Source organism: Harmonia axyridis, chromosome 4 (genome assembly GCF_914767665.1).
Source record: "Harmonia axyridis chromosome 4, icHarAxyr1.1, whole genome shotgun sequence".
Lineage (NCBI taxonomy): Eukaryota > Metazoa > Arthropoda > Insecta > Coleoptera > Coccinellidae > Harmonia > Harmonia axyridis.
In genome coordinates, this window is record NC_059504.1 from 33,430,515 (window position 1) to 33,451,537 (window position 21,023).

The window sequence follows — 21,023 nt, forward strand, 5'->3', positions numbered from 1 at the left end:
ACGTTGTTTCGTACAACTCGACCTAAGACTTACACTTAACTATATACATTATCTTAAACAGCGTTTCGTGAATTACGTTTCGTGAATTACGTCTCGTGACTCAGTGGATAATCGAATATTGTCTATGCTCTTGTGATATTATAATTGATGATTATAAATGATAAGTTCATTATTATCAAATCGTTCGTGAATTTCTGAAGTGATTTCTGAAGATTAGATAAAAAGTTTTTCATCGGTTTCGAGTGAAGTTATCAAATAGTGGAGTCTCTGAATAGGGCCGGCGCTAAAATTTTTGGCGCCTGAAGCAAAGAATTTTTAAGCGTCCCTGCTGAAAAAGTATCAATCGAACCGAAATGGGGGGGAGGGGTCTGAGGATTATTTCCCCCCACCCAAGATTTTCGAAATATAAAATTTCAGAAATCTCGCAAAGACGAAGAACTAAAATTTCTCCAATAATTAATAAAAAAAAATATTTCGAGTAATTTGGTTCCAACTTCGTTATCAAACCTCTTTTTCCCACATTATAGATATGAGTAAGCAATGTCTTCAAAAAATTTTTTTTCGATTACCCCCCCCCCCCAGGAAAAAAAAAGATCTACGCCCTTGTAAGTAATATATCTGATTTTCACATTCACAAGACACAAGAAATATTAACTGCGTACGATCGCACGCAAAGCGAAAACTAAATGTGAAAACATATGTTCCGCCGAAAACATTAGGCATATAAGGTGCTTTCCAGCCAACGTCCAGAGCTCCTCGGTACAGCTCCGAAGCGTACCGAAGCGCACTTGTAGTGTTCCAGTAAACAGGACGTCGAGCCCTCGCGTTACCTTCCCCTTTTCCCTGAAGCACCCCCCGCATTTGCGGGGCTTTGAGCCCTGACAGGTGTGAGAGAGAAAGAAGACCGTTACTTCGCATAAAGTACGAGACAGCTGTAGAACACTGGTTTGTTTACGTTGAATTTGACAGTTTCGTTTTAGCGCGTTCCACTCATAGCAAGGGCTCGAAGCTCTAGTGCGCTGAGCCCCGGGGTGACACGCACCTGACTGGAAAGCAGCTTTATAGCTGCTTTCCAGTCAAGTGCGATTCTGCATTCGAAACTAGTTACTATTATTAGTAACTAGTTTCGAATGCAGAATCGTAGCAATTTTCAATATGTTAAATGTGTAAACAACTTCCACATAATTCGAAAGCGAAGATAGTGTTGTTTTTCATCTTTGTGAAATACATTTCATCCCTCTTTCAATTAGGGTAATAGTCAATGCTGCGTATATTGGTTGGGTTGCCATGTGTTACTTATTGAACAGGCGGCTTGATAAAGACGGTCTGGGGATTCTTATTGCAGGGAATGTTGATGAACGCAGCGGAGCGGAACAAACTCAAGTGTTTTTAAGAATCACGACTATATTTTTTTAAAAATATGAAAAGGCGGCCACACTCTGGGCTGAATTGTCGCCCCTCGAATAGATACCTAAAAATTTCTGGTAGATTTGTACCTGACACACCCATTATACTTGAAGAAACCGCCTGCTTGGTATTTATTGCCCCTAATAAAATCTCAACTCTCGATGAAGCCCAGCAAAGTGTAAATTTGTGTTTCTCTAAACTTGAGAAATTCAGTTCAGTATAAATACAGTGACGTACCCAAAGGGGGGGGGTTTAAAGGGGGGATATATCCCCCCCAGGAGGAATATCCATTATATGTAAATATGTAAATTCAGAATGATTATTTGACATTTGACACGTATTATAAGTCGTAAAAAAACATATGTGAGGGCAATAAGAAAGAGTAACAGAATAGGAATAAAAATTTGTATTTTGTTCTGTCTATCGGGTGTCACTTGGGGTTTTTACAGATATATTCAGCTCATCTAAGTTCAATGTTTAAGCTTTGTTTAATCGAAATCGGATGAAAAGGGTTATTGTCAAATGAAAAACACACAATAATTTGTTTTTCTAGGCGACAGAGTATTAGATTGACTACCTCAGCTGAATTCCTAGCCACGCTACGCTCAGCCATGTATAAGTATTTTTTATACTATGACTCGGCTATGAACTATCAGCCGCGGCAATCAATCTACTACTTTGCTACCTATAGTGAAATAAATAACTATTGAAAGTAACTTTTATTTGACAATAACTATTTTCATCCGATTTCGATGAAACAAAGTTTGAATATTGATCTTTTCATTTTTTTTTAGTGATAAATTAATAATAAAATTTGATACAAATTGCAATTGTTGGTATGGTTGGTTGCTATGGAAATGTATATAGGAAGGTTGCCTAAATCGTACCACTTTTTACATTTTATTTTTTTTCTACCTTATATGAAAAACCAGTGCTAAAGTACCATAGGCGGTACGATTTTGGCAACTCTCCTCTATGTCCATAATAATTATAGTTTAACGACTTTATGGAATGTTTTATTCCCATTAATCAATTCTGATGATGCCTAGGCATGAAAGTACTTACTTTGCTTCCTAGACAGGAAAAGTAATACTTTACTGATTATATGTGACTGCAAAATTAATATTTGCTGTCAATCGGAGAAAAAATATTTTACATGTGTATTTAAATTTCAAGAACTTTTTTTTGGTATGCCCTACGCGTTATGCACTCTTGATGAATTAGGGCGCTTCGCCATAATTGAGGTAGAAAATAATATCATAATATAAAAAATATCACAAATAAATGCACTGTTCTTCACACGTTTTTCGAATAGCTTATAGCTTCAAGTTGAACAGCCACAGGTAAACTAATATTGTTTGTATCATCCATTCGAATATATAGGTACTCATCATATAGAAAATATACTAATGACACAGTTCCTTTTCATAAATGGAATGAGTTATGCCTTCAACAGTGAATTATCTACAAATATCTTTTCTTATATATTCTAAGAAATAACGTTTCATGAAGTTCTAGTTTGATTTATAGATTCATTGAAATTGAACTCAAAAAAAAATTACCGTAGGCTCATAAATTGTTTATGAAAAAAATGGAATATTTCAATACTGTTAGAATTTTATATTATTGAAATTTAATTATTTATCACCAAATTGTAAAAATAATATTTGAAAATAAAATTTTCGACAATAGTAAAATAATATGAAATATCATCATATAAATAAAACAAAAATTATTAAATATTTACAACAAAATATGGCAAACATCTGATTACCCAGATACCTGGAGGGAAACACTAGTGATACCCATACTGAAACCAGGCAAAGACCCAACATGTGCAACTAGTTACAGACCGATATCCCTGACTTCCTGTTTGAGACAGATACTTGAAAAAATGGTAAATGTTCGGTTGTATGGTATCTACAGAAAAAATCAATTGTTGAATGAATTCCAAATGGGCTTTCGTAAAAATAGGTCAACTATGGATAATTTGTGTATGCTTGAAAATGCAATTCAAAATAGCTTCGCAGAGAGAAAACACCTAGTCGCCGTATTTTTCGACCTGGAGTGTGCATATGATCTCACATGATGATATGGTATCTTACATACTTTGCAAGAATGGGGATTGAAGGAAAGATTGCTCAAGTTCGTCAGCAGTTTTCTAACCAGAAGGCAGTTTAAAGGTGGGCGAACATGTTTCAGAAACATTCACCCTTGAGAACGGAATAGTACAGGGATCCACTCTAAGCGTCAGTTTGTTTTTGGTAGCAATGAATCCAATCCTTGATAACTTGGATTCGATAATAGGAAAGAGTATGTTTGTAGACGACTTGGCTATCTTTCTTTCCACAACTATTATTCAAGAGACAGAAGATTATCTGCAAATAGCAATAAATACTGTACTGAAAAATAAAAATTACCGAGGATTCGAAATATCAAGAAATAAATCCTTCGGTACTCAGGTAGCGGTAGGTGAATCCCTAGCGATTCACCTATCAGGAGAGTTGAATCGACTCGTGCCCACCGCAGATTCCAGGAGCTCCCTGACCCGGGAAGCTGGAACCTGTCGAAGGGTCCCTGTTCAGGGTAACGGACGAAGCCGTGTGGAAAGCAGCTCAAGAATTCTTCTCCCGTAGCTCTGCGGATCGTAAAAAGCGATCAAAGACCGTCTCCCTCACGACACGGAGAAACCCATGAATGATGGTGAATTTGAGGAATAGAAATATAGAACCGCTGCCTGAGGTTCGTCAGGGCGTGTCTGTAGCCGGCGCAGGACATGACAGTATGCGGGACGTCGGTGACAGAGTGCTAAGGAGACGGGCGTCTGTCGAACAAAATGCTACTCCTCCACAATCTCAACATTCTAGGAGAAGTATAACACGAGTATCTCCGACCGCTGAAGGTGCTGCGTAGGATCCCCAACCAGCACTGACCCAAGCAGGTCTACCAAGAAATGGACAAGTTCGATAAATGAAACGATCATGCGCATATATAATGAAGTGACTAATATGGAAGAGGATAAAATGGGCTACCGGCAAAAATTATTTGCAGAATTCCACAGAAACTATCCCGAACTCCAAGTTTCTGAGCAAAGAGTAGCCGACCAATACCGGGTCACATTGAGAAATAAACTTGTACCCGATGAAAGACTTAACACCATAAAAAATGAAGTCCAACTGAGGTTACAGAATAGGAACCTCACTAACAACGAAACGACAATTGAAGAAAACTATGATTGTGCTGAAAACCAACACAACATCAATGCACAAATGAACTCTGAGGAACAAAACAACGCAGGTGTGATAGCAATAAGTGATGCTCAACGACAGAATATATATGCTGCACCCATCGAAAATCCAAAAGAAGACCAAAGAGAACTACTGGAGCGATTATCTGCCAAAATGAATAGATGCGTTAAAGATTTTGAGGGCACAGATCCATTGAGACGACCGATTCTGCCAAGATTGATGACATCCAAGAAACTATCTCATCTTCTGGTCATGACCAACAAGGAGATTATACCCAAGTATCTTTCTGACTACCATGATCTCGAATCATTACACCTCATCATATACTGTGCAGCATTTTCAATAGCAACAGTGCTAGGTGTGAAGCCAAAACCTGAAAGTCAGCAACCAGCCAGAGAAAAACAACAAAATAAACCACATCGGCAAAAAAGGCTAGAAGACAAAGTTCATAGCATCCGCCAAGATATTGGGAGGCTCACCCAATTTGCAAAAGGTTCGCCGACTAGAAAATTACAAAAAATGGTGAATATAATAATGGAACGTCACCGGCATCCAAACAATGAAAATGCTCAAAAAATTTTAGACACACTAAAACAAAAACTAAGTTTGTACTCCGAAAGACTCAGAAGATACAATGAGAGCTATAGAAGAAAACAGGATAATATGATTTTTGAAAACTCCGAAAGAAAATTCTATAGAATGTTAAACAATAATATGTCAGCAACACCAGGAAGTTACCCAACAGTCGAGGATATTGAGAATTTTTGGACAGATCAATTGGCTACACCAACCCCCTACAACTCCCAGACTGATTGGAAAAGAAGTGAAGAGAAATCCTGTGAGACAATGGAACACATGCCGCATAACGCAGTTTCTATAGAAGAATTCTATGAAATATTGAAAAACACACAATTGGAAATCACCCGGCCCAGATAGAATCCACAACTTTTGGTTGAAAAAATTTTGGTATATACACGGCAGGCTAGTTGAAACCATAAATGGTGTTATAAGTAATCCAATGGAAATGCACAAATTTTTAACAACAGGGACCACTTACCTCTTACCGAAGGATCTGCAACATACAGCGGATCCATCAAAATACAGACTAATTACATGTCTACCAACAATATATAAAATCATCACATCATATATAGCATCTCGTATCTACAAACATTGCGAGACAAATAATATAATGACAGCACAGCAGAAAGGATGTTCCAAGAATGCACTAGGATCGAAGGAACTGCTGATAATAGATTCCATCAGATGCAACCAAGCCTTCAAAAAACACAGAAATCTTTTTATGACATATTTTGATTATAAGAAGGCCTTCGACTCTATTCCACATGGGTGGCTGATAAAAATTTTGGAAATATACAAGATACAAGATCGATCCAATTACAATAAACTTTCTGAAGTATGCAATGTGCAACTGGAGAATGAATATCGAACTCTCTACGGCGAACATAACTACTAAAGAGATTCCAATAAAAAGGGGAATTTTCCAAATAGATTCATTGAGTCGCTTATGGTTCTGCTTGGCGTTGGACCCCCTTTCTAAACAACTGAATGCTACTGAAAAAGGTTTCAATGTCGAAGGAAATAGAAATACTATTGCACTCAATCATTTGCTATACATGGATGACCTAAAACTTATAACAGGCAACAAATCCACTTGCAAATTATGGTCAAACTGGTGGAAAATTTTTCGAAAGACGTGGGGATGAAATTCGGATTGGACAAGTGTCGTACTATTAGCGTAGTAGCGTAGTGCGCAAGATGAACCGATAGCTCTCTCCAATGGACAGGAGATAGAAGCAATGAAATCGGACGATCTTTATAAATACCTAGGAATGAAACAAAACAGACGAATAAACCATCAAAGAATGAAGGAAGACTTAACAACTGAGTTCATTAGGAGAATCAACAAAATTTTAAAAACAAACCTCAACAGCAAGAACATGACGAGAGCTATCAATACATATGCATGTTCAATTCTTACATACTCTTTCGGTATCATTCCATGGAACAAAACAGATATAGAAAACCTGCAACGCAAAATGAGACCCTGGATGACGAAAGCACACAAGCACCACCCAAAAAGTAGCATTGAAAGGACGACACTGCCGAGGAATAAAGGAGGCAGAGGTCTGCTAGACATCATGGAACTTGCCTATAGGCAAATTGAATAATAATAATAATAATAAGTTTATTCAAAAATTTCAAATTTGAGTAAGTAATGTTTTTTACATGTCAAGTATAATCTGGTAAAAGATATTCTCGAATAAACAAGTATCCACTAAGGCAGAGCCTGTGCGTGGGCGAGTTACCCATTCTAAAACACCTATAAACACCTGTACAGGACACTTCAAAATGGGGTTCAGTTAAATTTCCATGTAGAAAATATATCTAAAATTATGGTGTAAAATTTGCTAATATAATCATAACATAATGAAAGTCTACTAAATATAATAAAACAGGGATAAAGAGATACATGTAAATATTGAAACATAAATATCACAATGCAGGTAACGAACAACAACGATAAACAGATCTATAAGATATTGTATTATTCTAACATTTAAACAATGAATGGACAACCATACGTTCTAAAGAAAGAAGATAACATCTAGTCCTTTTTTTGAAGGAGTATATGTTTGAGACTTCTTTGATTTCAGTCGGGAGAAAGTTATAAAATCTACTAGCCAAAAAAATATGATTTCTCTGTCCTATTTTCGTTCTAGATGATATCATTCTCAGAGAGTTATTCGTTTTTAGACGAGTTTGGTAGTTGTGGCTGATGAGTGGTAGATTAAATCTGCTTTTGAATTGTCTTATCACAACTTTATGGAAATAGTGCTGACGCAAATCAAGAACTTCCGCCTCCGCAAATATCCGGTCGGATGAGTACCTGATTGGTTTGGATGATATAATTTTCAAAAATCTTTTTTGAATAACTTCGAGATTGTGCAAGTGTGCATCTGCTGCTGCCCCCCAAGCCAAAATACCATAGGTAAGTCGTGTTTCCACCAATGCTTGAAAGAGAATTTTAAGATATTTGAATTCCAATATTTGCTGGAAGTGTTTGAACTTATAAAGTAGCGAACGAAGAGTTTTGCAGACCTGCACCAGATGTTTATCCCACCGAAGATGACTATCAACTATAATGCCCAGATATTTCACGTTATTGGCTCTTTGTATCGTAATGGTTTCCTCAGAACTTATATCAATCTGTAAAGTGTCATATTCAGGAAGGCCACTGGCGTAACAAGAAAAGGGAACGAAACAGGTTTTCTCATAATTTATTGAAAGCACTTTTTGGCCAAAACACTTGATTAAATTTCCCATATCTCTTTCTGCTTTTTCTTTCAACCCGTTCCAAGTTTCATCCTCATATATGACGATAGTGTCGTCTGCAAAACTGGAAACCGTACCGGAGCTATTGAAGGTAAGTATGGAGTTTATATAAATTATAAAAAGTACTGGACCTAGTACAGTTCCTTGTGGTACTCCATATCTTATTTTTAGTTTTTTGCTCAATGTTTCATCAATTTTAACACATTGTTCTCTATTAAGAAGGTAAGTTTCCAACAATTCAAGGGCTTTTCCTCTAAACCCTAGATCCTGCAATACCTCCAACAACTGTGTGTGATTGACAGTGTCGAAGGCTTTTGCAAGATCTAAAAAACACATAAGGATGGTCTGCCTCTATCCAAATCTTCATAGATTTTAGTTGTAAGTAAGTGAATTGCATCTTCTGCAGATTTACCATCCCGAAACCCGAATTGTCTATTTGATATCAAATCATTTTTTTCTATATACTGCATCATTCTTATTTTTATAACCTTTTCCAGTATTTTCGATAGATTACTTATAAGAGAAATTGGGCGATAGTTACCAGGGCTTTTTTAAATAGAGGTTGGACAACACCTTCTTTGAAAATTGATGGAAAATGGCCCTCTATTAATACTTTGTTTATCAGATGTGTCAGCGGAATTGCAATTTCATTTCTTATCTCTTTTAATGTTTCCGATTTGATTCCATCAATTCCTGGTGCTTTATTGGATTTAAGGGAGTTGGTTAGATTAATAACTTCTCCTTCATCGGTTGGCCGAAAAAACATAGATTGACGGGACGAATATCTATTCAGAGGAGGAGTCTCCGGAAGTATGACCTGCCTGGCAAGATTTTCACCGACATTTATATAACAGTTGTTAAAAACATCAGAAATTTCTTCTCTATCATCTGTGAGTTGGCCATTTTCATCCATTATCTGTGCTATCCCCCCATTATTTTGCTTTTCATCAAATGTTTTTATTGTGTTCCACAATGCTTTACTACTATTTTTATTGTTTTCAATTTTTTCCCTATAGTATTTTTTTTTTCTGGTTTTTATCAAACAATTCAGTGTATTTCTATAGTTCAAATATTCCCCCCTCAAAACTGTATCAGACATGTTATCTTTGTACTCCCTCAGTAATCTATCCCTTTTGTTAATGGACCGCACTAGGCCATCAGTAATCCAAGCTTTCCTTTTGATAAATTTGTGTTTGATTTTTTTGTGTTTTGTATTTTTCTCAATTTTTTTCTTCAACACGTCGAGAAAGAATACTGTTGCATCATCTATGTTATCAATTGACACGAACTGTTTCCAATCGAAATCCTGTAGGTCTTGTTTCAAACCTGGATAATTGATACATTTTGTCATTTGTTTACGGTGGTTTCGCTGAAAATCTTTATTCATTTGTATTTTCGCCATGATAGTGTAATGATCGGTTACGTTAGTTTTTATCACGTATGAATTGATATTACCGTTTTCTCGTTTTGCTTTAATAAAGAAATGATCCAAGCAGGTTCCGCTTCTTGGTCTCGTAACGTTATTGATGTACGACATAAAATCAAACTCGTAAAAAATATTCAAATATTCGGCAACCGCTTGATCTTCCTCTGAAATATTCACATTTATTTCACCCGCAAAAACATGGTAACTGCAATTCCTAGATGACGTTTTTAACAGATAGTCCCTGAGTTCCACAACGAAGTCATTCACATCATTTGCAGGCGATCTATAAATAGCTGAAATTAAAATATTTTGTTCAGCCTTGGATTTTACCTCCAATTCTACAGACTTGCATCCTCCAATATTTACTATTGAATAGTTGAAGTCGTAGCCATTTTTTATATACACAACCACGCCATCGTTTCTGTTAACATCACCTTCATTGTAAATCATATAATAATCATCCAAACCGAACACTCCCAGGCAGGGTAGCTTGAACGTCTCTGTTAAGATGATACAGTCAAACTGCTTATGAACTTGAGCTAAATAGATCTTGAATTCATCCAAATTTTTGGAAAGACTGCAGATATTTTGATGTATTATATTAAATTCTGGAATATTTTCCAGTTGCTCCGAATGTAAGTTAAATTCACTGAAAGAATCAAACTCTTTAGCTACCTTCACTCTATATTCGTAATCGCGTATGTATGGGTTCATCTTTCGACAGAAAATATTCACAGATAGTGAGAAATTATGAGAGAAATCAACCACGGAACAGAAAACTGAAGTCTTAGTACTGTAGAGGAATTTTTGTTTACTGACCTTGTTCTTGGCTTATCCTGTGTCGCTTCTAGGTTTGGAATCGGTTTTTTTGTTGTTGAGGCCTTGGGGGTACTGGGAGCTTTCGCTTGTTCAGGAACCACTTTCTTCAAAGCATCGATCGTGGGAGTGGAAGGTGCACTGTTGTGTCTAGGCTTCAAGTTTTCGTCTCTCTCGAGGTCTTCAATTCCATATGCAATTCCGTTAACGATGAGTTTGTTTCCTCTTATGAAACAATCCTTATATTTCTCCTCTTGCTTGGCAAGAAAGAGATGCTTCCTCAATATTTTAAATTCTTGTCTTTGGTTATGGGTTAGGTTGTTAGCTATAGATATATTTTTTCCCTTCAACTTGTTGCAACTCTTGAGAACCTCTCTCTTCTTGGGATTTGAGTTAAATTCAATTTTTATGGGACAATTTTGATTGATTTTGATTTTCCCAGTGGATAGAAGTCACCAAAATCACTACCTTTCAGATCAACACCAAGCAACTCCCTCAGATCCTTACATAGACCTTCCGCCGTAATCTCTTCTCGCTTTTTTTTTAGTCCGAATATCAATATATTTTTCTTGTTCTGAACTCTTTTGAGGTTTTCCACTTCTTCTTTAAGTTCCGTATTCTCTTTCTCAAGTTTTGACACTGTTTTTTTAAGTTGCTCTATTTTCAGCTGAAGTCGAGCCTCACTAGCTTTTATACAGTTTTTTATGTCGATGCGGGTATTTAGGATCTCCTCTTTGATGTTTTTGACCGCAGCATCCAATTCTAGCATTTTACTCAGTGCCGTTAGACGTAGTGTATGGTCACCTTTATAAATCGATTGTTGTTCTTCTGTATGAATCGTTGTTTACGTTTTTTGTGGGTGAATTCTGATTTACACTGCTGAAAGTGTGAGCAGTTGGTTTCATTCAGGTGTAATATTTGCACGCTTCTTATGTATCACAGGGTACCTTTACTATTATTCCAACTAAATATCAACTCTGAATATTTTCCTTCGATTTTATCAAACTTGAATTCGAACTTCTCACGAGAGCTGACTAAAACACTACCAACACTACAACATCTACTACAATGAATGTCTACGAACATACTTCAAAGACAAATCAGACATGTCATAAACCTACACAGTACTGTGTGAAGCAGACGAATCAACACCTTTACAACTGCACAAGGAGCAATTGAGCAATTGTCATACAACCACCAGACAATCCAAGAAAAACTGCAAAGATGGAGAGAAAAGCCCCTACATGGACGACATTTCAACGAGGTGAACCAGGATCATGTCGACATTGAAGCGTCGAACTATTGGCTCACATCAGGTGCGATGTATCCAGAAACGGAAGGATTTCTTTTAGCCATCCAAGATCAAGTGATCTCAACAAAAAATTACTGCAAGCATATCATAAAGGAACTATTACTGACGATCGATGCCGTTATGGGTGTCCAACGAATGAGACAATCCAACATATCACGGGAGGATGTCAAATGTTTGCAGGAAATGAATATAAAGAGAGACACGATGCAGTAGGAAAGATATTACACTAAGAAATGGCAACTAAATTAACACTAATTCATTCTGAAAAAGTGCCATACTACAAGTACCGACCGGAAACCATCCTGGAAAACGAACGCTATAAAATGTTCTTGGATCGTACAGTTTTGACTGATAAAACAGTGGCTCACAACAGACCAGATATATTGCTAGTTGATAAACATCAAAAGGCAGCAATACTCATCGACGTAGCAATACCTAATAACAACAACATGCGTCAAAAAGAGGTCGAAAAAATTTCAAAATATAGGGACCTCGAATTTCAGATAAAGCGCCAGTGGGGAATGATATCAACGAGAACTATTCCAATTATCATCTCAACAACAGAAATAGTACCCAAAAATCTCAAGAGAAATATCAAGCAACTAGGACTTAGTGAGTATATATGTAATATAATGCAAAAAGCTGTTCTTTTAGGTACTGCAAGGACGGTGAGAAAATTCCTAGGAAGCGAAGGACAGGTCCAAGGATCGCGTGTAAGAGGACCAGAAGTTCGACAAGAACCAGGCGGACCACAAAGGCCGGACACGACCGAGCTCTACCCTTCTGATATTTTAAATATCTGGGATTGAGTGAATGTTCCTCTTAGCGAGAAGTGAGAAGCCGACGGCGAGGAGAAATCCTATGCGTATAGGCAAAAGTCGGGATATAATAATAATAATATTTATTCACCATCAAATTATACATGGTTCGTCAAAAATAACAATAATATTAAAATTTGAAACATAAAATTCTTCTAATGAATAAAATGCACCCTTCACCAATATTTCATTAATTTTGCTTTCGAATTTTTTTCCGGTAACTTCTTTATTTCATTTGGAAGCCTATTGAAAATCTTTATTTCCCAATTACTCGAAATATTCTGAGTGTTCTTTTTTCTGTGGAGTGGAGTGAGAAGTTTGTTCCGTGTCGAGTGTTGAACCTGTGATAAGTTCCATTTCTTGGCATATTATTTTCTCTGTGATACACATATTTCAAACATTCTCTGATGAGTAGACATGTTAAAGTTAATATTTGATGATCTTTGAAGTATGTTTTACATGAAATTCTACTTGTCACTCCATTCATAATACGTATTGCTTTTTTCTCGCAGAATGAAAACTTTAGAAGCATCTGAAGCATTTCCCCATATAGAAGGATACCATATAGAAGTATGCTCTGGAAATTTGCAAAATACGCTATTTTGACAAATTCTTCAGTACCACATTTCTTCAGTCTTCTCAAAAGATACACTTAGACAATTTACCACAAACATAATCAACATGCACAGCCCAATTCAATTTATTGTCCATTATAACTCCTAAAAACTTCACAGAAGCTCGATTTTCCCTGCCTCCAAACTGATTTTCTCAGTTTTCCATCTTAATTTTTTATAATTTCCTAATTTTACAACGTTTTCTTTCATTGGCATTCTTTGGTCTATAGCCTTTAAGAAGTATTGATGAAACCAAGAGAAAGCTTCTTCCGCATCCTTCTGGCCCAAAACCTCATTCCAAGATATCCTGTTTAAGCTGGTAGATATTTTCCTCTGTTATTTTTCTCTTTATGGTAGTAATTTTTCTGTTATTTTCAGGTCCATTGATGGAAGCCGGAAAAGCAAGTACCTGTGCCAGGTGATCCGACATATGGAGCTCTATTGTCGTGCATTTCTGATAAACTGTATTTAGAAATACATTATCAATACAAGTTTTTGTTTTATAGATGCTTACTCTCGATCCTTCACTGAAACTTTTCCTGAAACCAAAAGCTACGAATGAATTTTCCACTAATTTTCTCTCTTTACTGTCAACCAAAAAATCAGAAGAAACAAATAAAATATTGCTCAGAAAAAAGTGCTCTATATTTGTCGATAGTACACCTCATTCATGGACTCTCCACCCAGCCTCCAGTATTCCACGGCAGAAATGCGCGCCAAATGGCAGGCTTTAAAATATTGCGATATATCGAACAGATCATCTCACGTAAATAATAGATAAATCCGTTCCAGTCTATTTTGTTCCACAAGAAGTGCCGGAATGAACTGATTTGCCACATAATTAGAGAAAAGTATATCCAGAATTTTGTTATTTGAATATCGGAAATTCAATTCGTGAAATCAAATTAAAGTAGCTTTGATAATGAAAATACCTGTCACATGTAAAGTAATTAGATATTTAAATTTCTATGGTCATAGAGTATTATTGCTAGTCCGTCTGGAAACAGATCGAATGAAATTGACCCTACGTATAACATAAATTCATAAAATCTTGAATAACTCTTGAATTATTGAATTTGAGAGCATAATCATGTTATGATCAAATTTTGTTCACAATTTTTGGCACAATATTTGAAACACCCTGTGATGATATTTCTCAAGTTCAAGATATGCACGATATTCCTACATCATTCTACTTTGAGAAAGCGAATTGAGTATACGCATACAGTAAAAATAATTCACGTAATAGTGACTATGGAAATTCTTTCTTTTTTTTCGGTTTTTCCTTAATATTTTAAAAACTATGAGGACTAACGCAATAATTTCAGAAAAGAGTAATTGAAAATAAAAATCTTGATAATATCTAAGACATAAAAAGAAAAAAAAAGTTTTTTTTGAAAATTTTTTTTTCAATTATTGTATAACCGGAAGTGCCGGAAAATATTTTAGCTGAATAGAGCATCATGAACAATGTCATATTCCGAATTTTCAGATTTCAAATCGCCCCCGTTCTCCAGAAACGTCTAATAGGCCGTCGAACTTGAAACACCCTGTATATGGCGTTTTATTCATTTTATCATAGAATTTCAACGGTAGGAGTCTTGAAAATTTTCATAGATTCAATAAAATTTTCAAGAATTAAGTAGGTTTAGGATCAGTTCTTGAAAATTATAAGAGCTTGTCTTCATTTGAAGACAAAATTAAGATAAGTTCTTGAAAATGTCAAGGTCTTGTCAAGGCTATCTCCAAGTACGAATATTGCTAGCGTTCCAAGAAAATCCTTCTTCATTTCGACAACGATGGGTAGATATTTTCGTATCTTCTCCTCCTATCAAGTATAATCACAGAATTTCAAATAGAGATGGGGGAATCACCAGATGGCCGTGTAAGCATGGAAAGTCATAAAAAGTTAGTCGGAGAAACATTATATACCTACGGTATCACCGTTTGATCAAGAATTTTACAGATCTTGAAATTTCTTGATTCAAGGCATGATATAATTGGTCAAGAAAACACAAGACAAAATTTTTAAAATTTCTTGACCCTTTATCAAGACAAGACAAGAAGCTGTTAACAAGAGAAGACAAGAAATTGTTATCAAGACCACAATACTTCTCTTATCAACATCTATATATAGGACAATGACCAATATTGAGTTCACATTAAATAAATGTAAATACGAACTGGTTGACCTCCGAATAATTTGTTGATACAATTTGCATAACAATTATAATTGATTATATAATAACTAATACTTAGTTGGGCTAATCGTACAAGTAACATACCATAAATGCTCCAAACGTGTTAGTGTAATATTCTTGAGAGGTTGTAAAATTTGTGCAAAATAATTTCGAGTATTGAACACCATAATGCACCGCATGCCATTTTTAAAATTTTGCAAGAGCCGTGCATTTGAATATCAATGAATGAACGGACGGTTATTACTTAACACAGACATACCTACCTCACTCTCCAAGAAACTCATTCACACAAAGGGGTAAATCTTTTTTTTTTCCTGCGGGGGGTAATAAAAAAACTTTTTTTTTAAGACAACGTTTACTTATATCTGTAATATGCTAAAGAAAAGTTTCATAACGAAGTTAAAACCAAAAATGACTCGAAATAGTAGCATTTTTGATTCGATTGTTCATACCATTCAATTGTTCCTAAATTGGAGGTACAAAGAAAAATGAAAACTTCCTTGAATAATCTTAAGAATGGAATGTCCTCTTCATGGGCCCGCAAATGCTTTGTTTTCGAGATGCAGGGTGTTTCTTGTAGTCCTACTATTTTGTGATGCATATAACAGTTTAACTAATCTTTATTGATCTTTTCTAAAAATTGGGTAAATATAAATAAGTACCAAAACTTATAATTAATTATTTATTCATCACAACTCACTGGATCTCATAATCATTTTAATTTTCCTAAGGATTATTGAAGAATTGTTTGACAAGAACAGACAAAAAACCATAAAGTGTAGTTCTGGACCACAGTTTCTATTTACACTTCTCTAAACTACCAGTAGTTCACCAAAACTAGTTCTGGTGGAAAGAAGCGGGCACTCTCCCAGAAAAAATATCACCCTGTAGATTTGCATTCAAAATGAGCATATCACATAATGAAAACTTAAAATTGTAATATCTATGCCAAATTTAAAATTTAAATTTGAAATATCTTTTGAAGAAGGTGCTACGGAAAAAATACTTAAACTTTAGAATTTGTATTTCGAAATCAAATCATTTCCGGACCCATGTTATAGGACTTTATTTCTTAAAATGATCAGAGGAATTTGTCATTTTCGTTTGTACCTCCAATATAGGAATACTCTGTAGGTACAGTCAATTCAAAACTGATGTCTTTAAAAATAAATTGCAATTTGAATTAAATACATCAAATTGTAAAACACAGCACAGACAACTTTTTCACGCTATAATAACTCAGTTCAGTTCTTTGATAACTGTCGTATCAAAATTTTGTGAGGAAAATCATACAAAAACTGAAAACAACGGGTAAGTGTATACCGATGACGAATGCAAAACATGCAGATGGCAAAACAAGGGGGACGCCGACAAAAGGGGTTGATAACGAAAAATAATAAACCTCGAACATAGACGTGCTCGTAGTGCAATAAAAGTAATCATCTTGATCGCGACAATAAACTCATAAACCGTAAACGGGCCCGATTTTTTGCTGACGTGTCGATTTTAAAGAAAAGTATAAACAATATATTGGTTCATTTTATGGATTTTTCCTTCTTCTTCTTTGAAAGAATTATGAAATTTTATATTTTGGAAATCTTGGGATGGGTAATTACCCCCAGTACCCCTTCCCCTAGCTCTTGCTTACACAAAGAATAGGAATTTTATGGATTCTAGGAAATTACTGAAAGAGTTGTTAGCAAGTGCTGTCCAAATCTAAATTGATTAATCCCAAATACAACGTAGGTACCAAAACTATTGAAGAAGCAATTTTCTACGACGATGATTGGATCACCAAAGGGCTCACTAAACCTAATGGATCGAAAATCTTATGGTTGACAAAATTGCACCTTTAGTAACCCAGTCGTTTTATAGATTTATATTACCTATATCAATTGTGAATGAGAATAAACCACTATTATGATTATTATGATACGTGTTCTAGCGTTTCAGCAGTTTCATCTTTGGATATTTTATAATCAGACAGGTTTCCGAATTCATTAAAGACCCCGAGTGATTTACACAATAGAAATTTATTCCTGCCTCTAGTATTTCAACTATTTATTTTTCAACGTAAATGCTTCAGAAAATGGTTTGGCACCAGTGATCAAATCAACGACGTTTCCTGTTCAATAGGTAACCTTGCACGCGAGAATAAATTTTCTATAATTCTGTGGCTATCGTGTTCACTCTGCCACATCTTGTAGAACAAAATCGTGCGAAAATATCTCAGATTCACAAATATTTCATGGTTATATTTTATTATTATACAAAATCTGAAGTGGTGATCCAAAAAATTTTCTTCACGATAGATTGGTGGTGTAGGATCAGAGAAACAGGAAAATGATACTCTGTTAGTTCGCCGACGTTTCGGAAAAATTTATTTCCATCCTCAGGGCTCTACAAAATTTATGGAAAACATCATCAACAAGCTAGACAAATGTATCTTTCCAAAATGATCTCATTAAAATTCAAATCAATTCTCCAATATTTCACGTAAAAAGAAATCATAATAAGTTAAAAAGCGGGGACAAACAATGCGACCGATGCATAGACAGTACGCCGACAGACGGAGGTGAAATCAAAGAACAGCGGACTCGAAACAAATTAGGGTAAAGAACTTAAATGTATGTATGTGATGCGCTGAAGTAATGAAGTCGGTAGGGGCTAAAAATCTTTATTTTATTTTATTTTTATTCATTCCATAGTTGGATATTTATTTTTAATAAGAAATAATAAAATCGGCTTAGTTGTTGGATGTCAGCTCTAGAATTTACTGAGTCATGGATACTTATTTGTAACATTTCAACAATTAGCCGATTGCTCAAGTATGGCTCCCTCTTCAATATTTTGACGTCTTCAAAATTAAAGCTGTGATTTTCGTTCAGGCAATGTTCGGCCAAGGCTGTTTTAGGGTTGGAGATCGGCAACATCTCCATACCTAATAATGTAGAGTGTTTTCTTAGCTTGGGTCATCAGTTTAATCTTCCTTACACCAACTAAATACCGGTGATGAACATAATTGTTGACTGTGAGAGAGTTATCCGTAGACATGATTTTGAGAATAGAGATTTAGTCAGGGGAAGAGTTGTCAACACTATCATGAATTTTTTGAATTCGAATCAATATTCAAAATCTTTTAGTCCCTCCTTGTATCGGGATATGAGAGATACTCGGGCGTTCCTCTTGAACAATAAAGATCATGTAGTTATTTTGAGAGCTGATAAAGGGAACGATCCTGTTGTTATGAATAAGGATGAATATTCTAAAAAGTGTACAGAACTTCTTGACGATTCGCAAACCTATGAAAAATTGGAATCTGACCCCACTGTTCGCGTCCAAAACAAGAACAACAGATTCGTCAAAGTCCTGTTGAACAAGGACCTAGTACCGGAACCTGTTGCAAAGAAATTGACTTCTAATGATTGCATTTTGCCTAAGATGTACTTTCTACCAAAAATACAAAAAACAGGCATACCGCTGAGACCTCTTTTAAGCTTTGTTGGTTCCCCTATATGAGCTATCAAAGTTCATCGCTGATCTATTAAAGCCGACGAACACTATGTCCGGAATTCTTTCGACTTCTTCAATTCAATCAATAAGACCAGATTGCCACCTGAGTATGTATTACTATCACTTGATGTCGTTTCTCTTCACACTAACACGCCTACAGATTTAGCACTACAAATCATTGAAGAAAATTGGAATATGGTTTCTGACCCCTTGGTTTCTGACCCCTCATTTGATTTCGAAACCTTCAAGAAGATATATAATTTTTTGATAACTATCAGTTATTTCTGTTTCAACGGACAATTTGTTCGGCAGATCTTTGGTTTCGGGATGGGGAATTGTGTTTCGCAGATTTGCTGTGACATTGTAATGGAGAAGCTTCAAGATTATTGTCTCTCTCGGTTGCCTTTTAGTATACCAATTTTCAAAAGTTATGTCGATGATATTTTCACTTCTATTCCTGTTAACACTGAACAACTCGTGTGGGACACTTTCAACTCTTTCCACCCAAAATTACAGTTCACTTTAGAATTGGAATCAAAAAGCGCTCTGAATTTCCTTGACATGAGAGTTGAACGCATGGATGGAAATGTTTTGTACGTTGATTGGTATCATAAACCTACTTTTTCTGGAAGGTATATAGGTTTTCACTCTCATCATGCCATGATACATAAAGTTAACATCATACGAAATCTCAGTTCAGAGCCTTGAACCTCTCTGACAAAAGGTATCATGAAAAAACCTGAAAGAGATCAGATCCATTTTACTAAGCAACAGCTATCCGGCGCTTCTCATAAACAAAATATTAGGGAGTCTCTCAAACCCTCTCCACCACAGATCATTTCATTTGGGGAACTTTCGAGTACAAACTCATATATATCAAAGGCCTCTCAGAGAGACTATCCAAGATTTTTCAAAAGGAGAACGTCAGGGTGTCTTTCAAAATTCAAATACCTTAGGCAATATTTTTTCAGTATTGTCAAAAACCCGACACCAACTCTTCTGAACTCCAACGTTGTTTATAAAATCAGTTGTCTAAATTGTTCTCGCGTTTACATAGGACAGACGGGCCGATATCTGAAATCCAGAATACAGGAACCAATTAGGTCTGTCCGTTTGCCGATCTCCAACCCTAAAACAGCCTTGGCCGAACATTGCCTGAACGAAAATCACAGCTTTAATTTTGAAGACGTCAAAATATTGAAGAGGGAGCCATACTTGAGCAATCGGCTAATTTTTGAAATGTTACAAATAAGTATCCATGACTCAGTAAATTCTAGAGCTGACATCCAACAACTAAGCCTATTTTATTATTCCTTATTAAAAACAAATATCCAACTGCGGAATGAATAAAAATAAAATGAAATAAAGATTTCTAGCCCCTATCGACTTCATTACTTCAGCGCATCACATACATACATCTAAGTTTTTTACCCTAATTTGTTTCGAGTCCGCTGTTCTTTGATTTCACCTCCGTCTGTCGGCGTACTGTCTATGCATCGGTCGCATTGTTTGTCCCTGCTTTTTAACTTATTATGATTTCTTTTTAAGTGAAATATTGGAGAATTGATTTGAATTTTAATGAGATGATTTTGGGAAGATACATTTGTCTAGGTTGTAAGTACTCTGTTTGTACCTATATGTGTGTATATTGCTTTTTATTTTTATTCTTGTTTTGAACTTAAAATGTTTCGAATTATATAATGTTTCCTTGTATATCTAAATTATACCATCTTTTCTGTGATATTTTCTAGTCAATAACATTTAGTTCTAGGTTGTAAGTACTCTGTTTGTACCTATATGTGTGTATATTGCTTTTTATTTTTATTCTTGTTTTGAACTTAAAATGTTTCGAATTATATAATGTTTCCTTGTATATCTAAATTATACCATCTTTTCTGTGATATTTTCTAGTCAATAACATTTAGTAATGCTCATCTTTCCTTTATTTTTGTGAACACCTTCATCAATGTTACAAATGATGTTTTCCATGAATTTTGTAGAGCCCTGAGGATGGAAATAAATTTTTCCGAAACGTCGGCGAACTAACTGAGTATCATTTTCCTGTTTCTCTGATCCTACACCACCTACAAATCGTGAAGTTTATTATTATATGTTGGTACATACTCGGAACTTTCCTGCCACGGATTTATCAATTATCTGTCAAACTGTTCTGCCAACCCAAATTTTGCAATGCAAAAATCACTAAACGATATCAAATAGTGGAAATATTTCATTAATTTCAATTGAAATTTAGAGAAAAAAAAATTATAATACTCTCACAGAAGGTTAATTCTACCATTACTTGAGAATT

General features: G+C 35.4%; 1 protein-coding gene and 1 long non-coding RNA gene across 2 annotated transcripts in view; one reads left to right on the forward strand and one right to left on the reverse strand.

Annotated features, from left to right (window-relative positions):
* LOC123677927 (probable cytochrome P450 4d14) overlaps positions 1 to 21,023 on the reverse strand; it is a 58,952-nt gene that overhangs the window by 36,025 nt on the left and 1,904 nt on the right. The window lies entirely within an intron of this gene.
* LOC123677928 lies at positions 13,210 to 13,489 on the forward strand. Its single transcript, XR_006747156.1, has 2 exons — positions 13,210 to 13,317; positions 13,377 to 13,489. It is a non-coding gene; the product is annotated as an uncharacterized LOC123677928 (long non-coding RNA).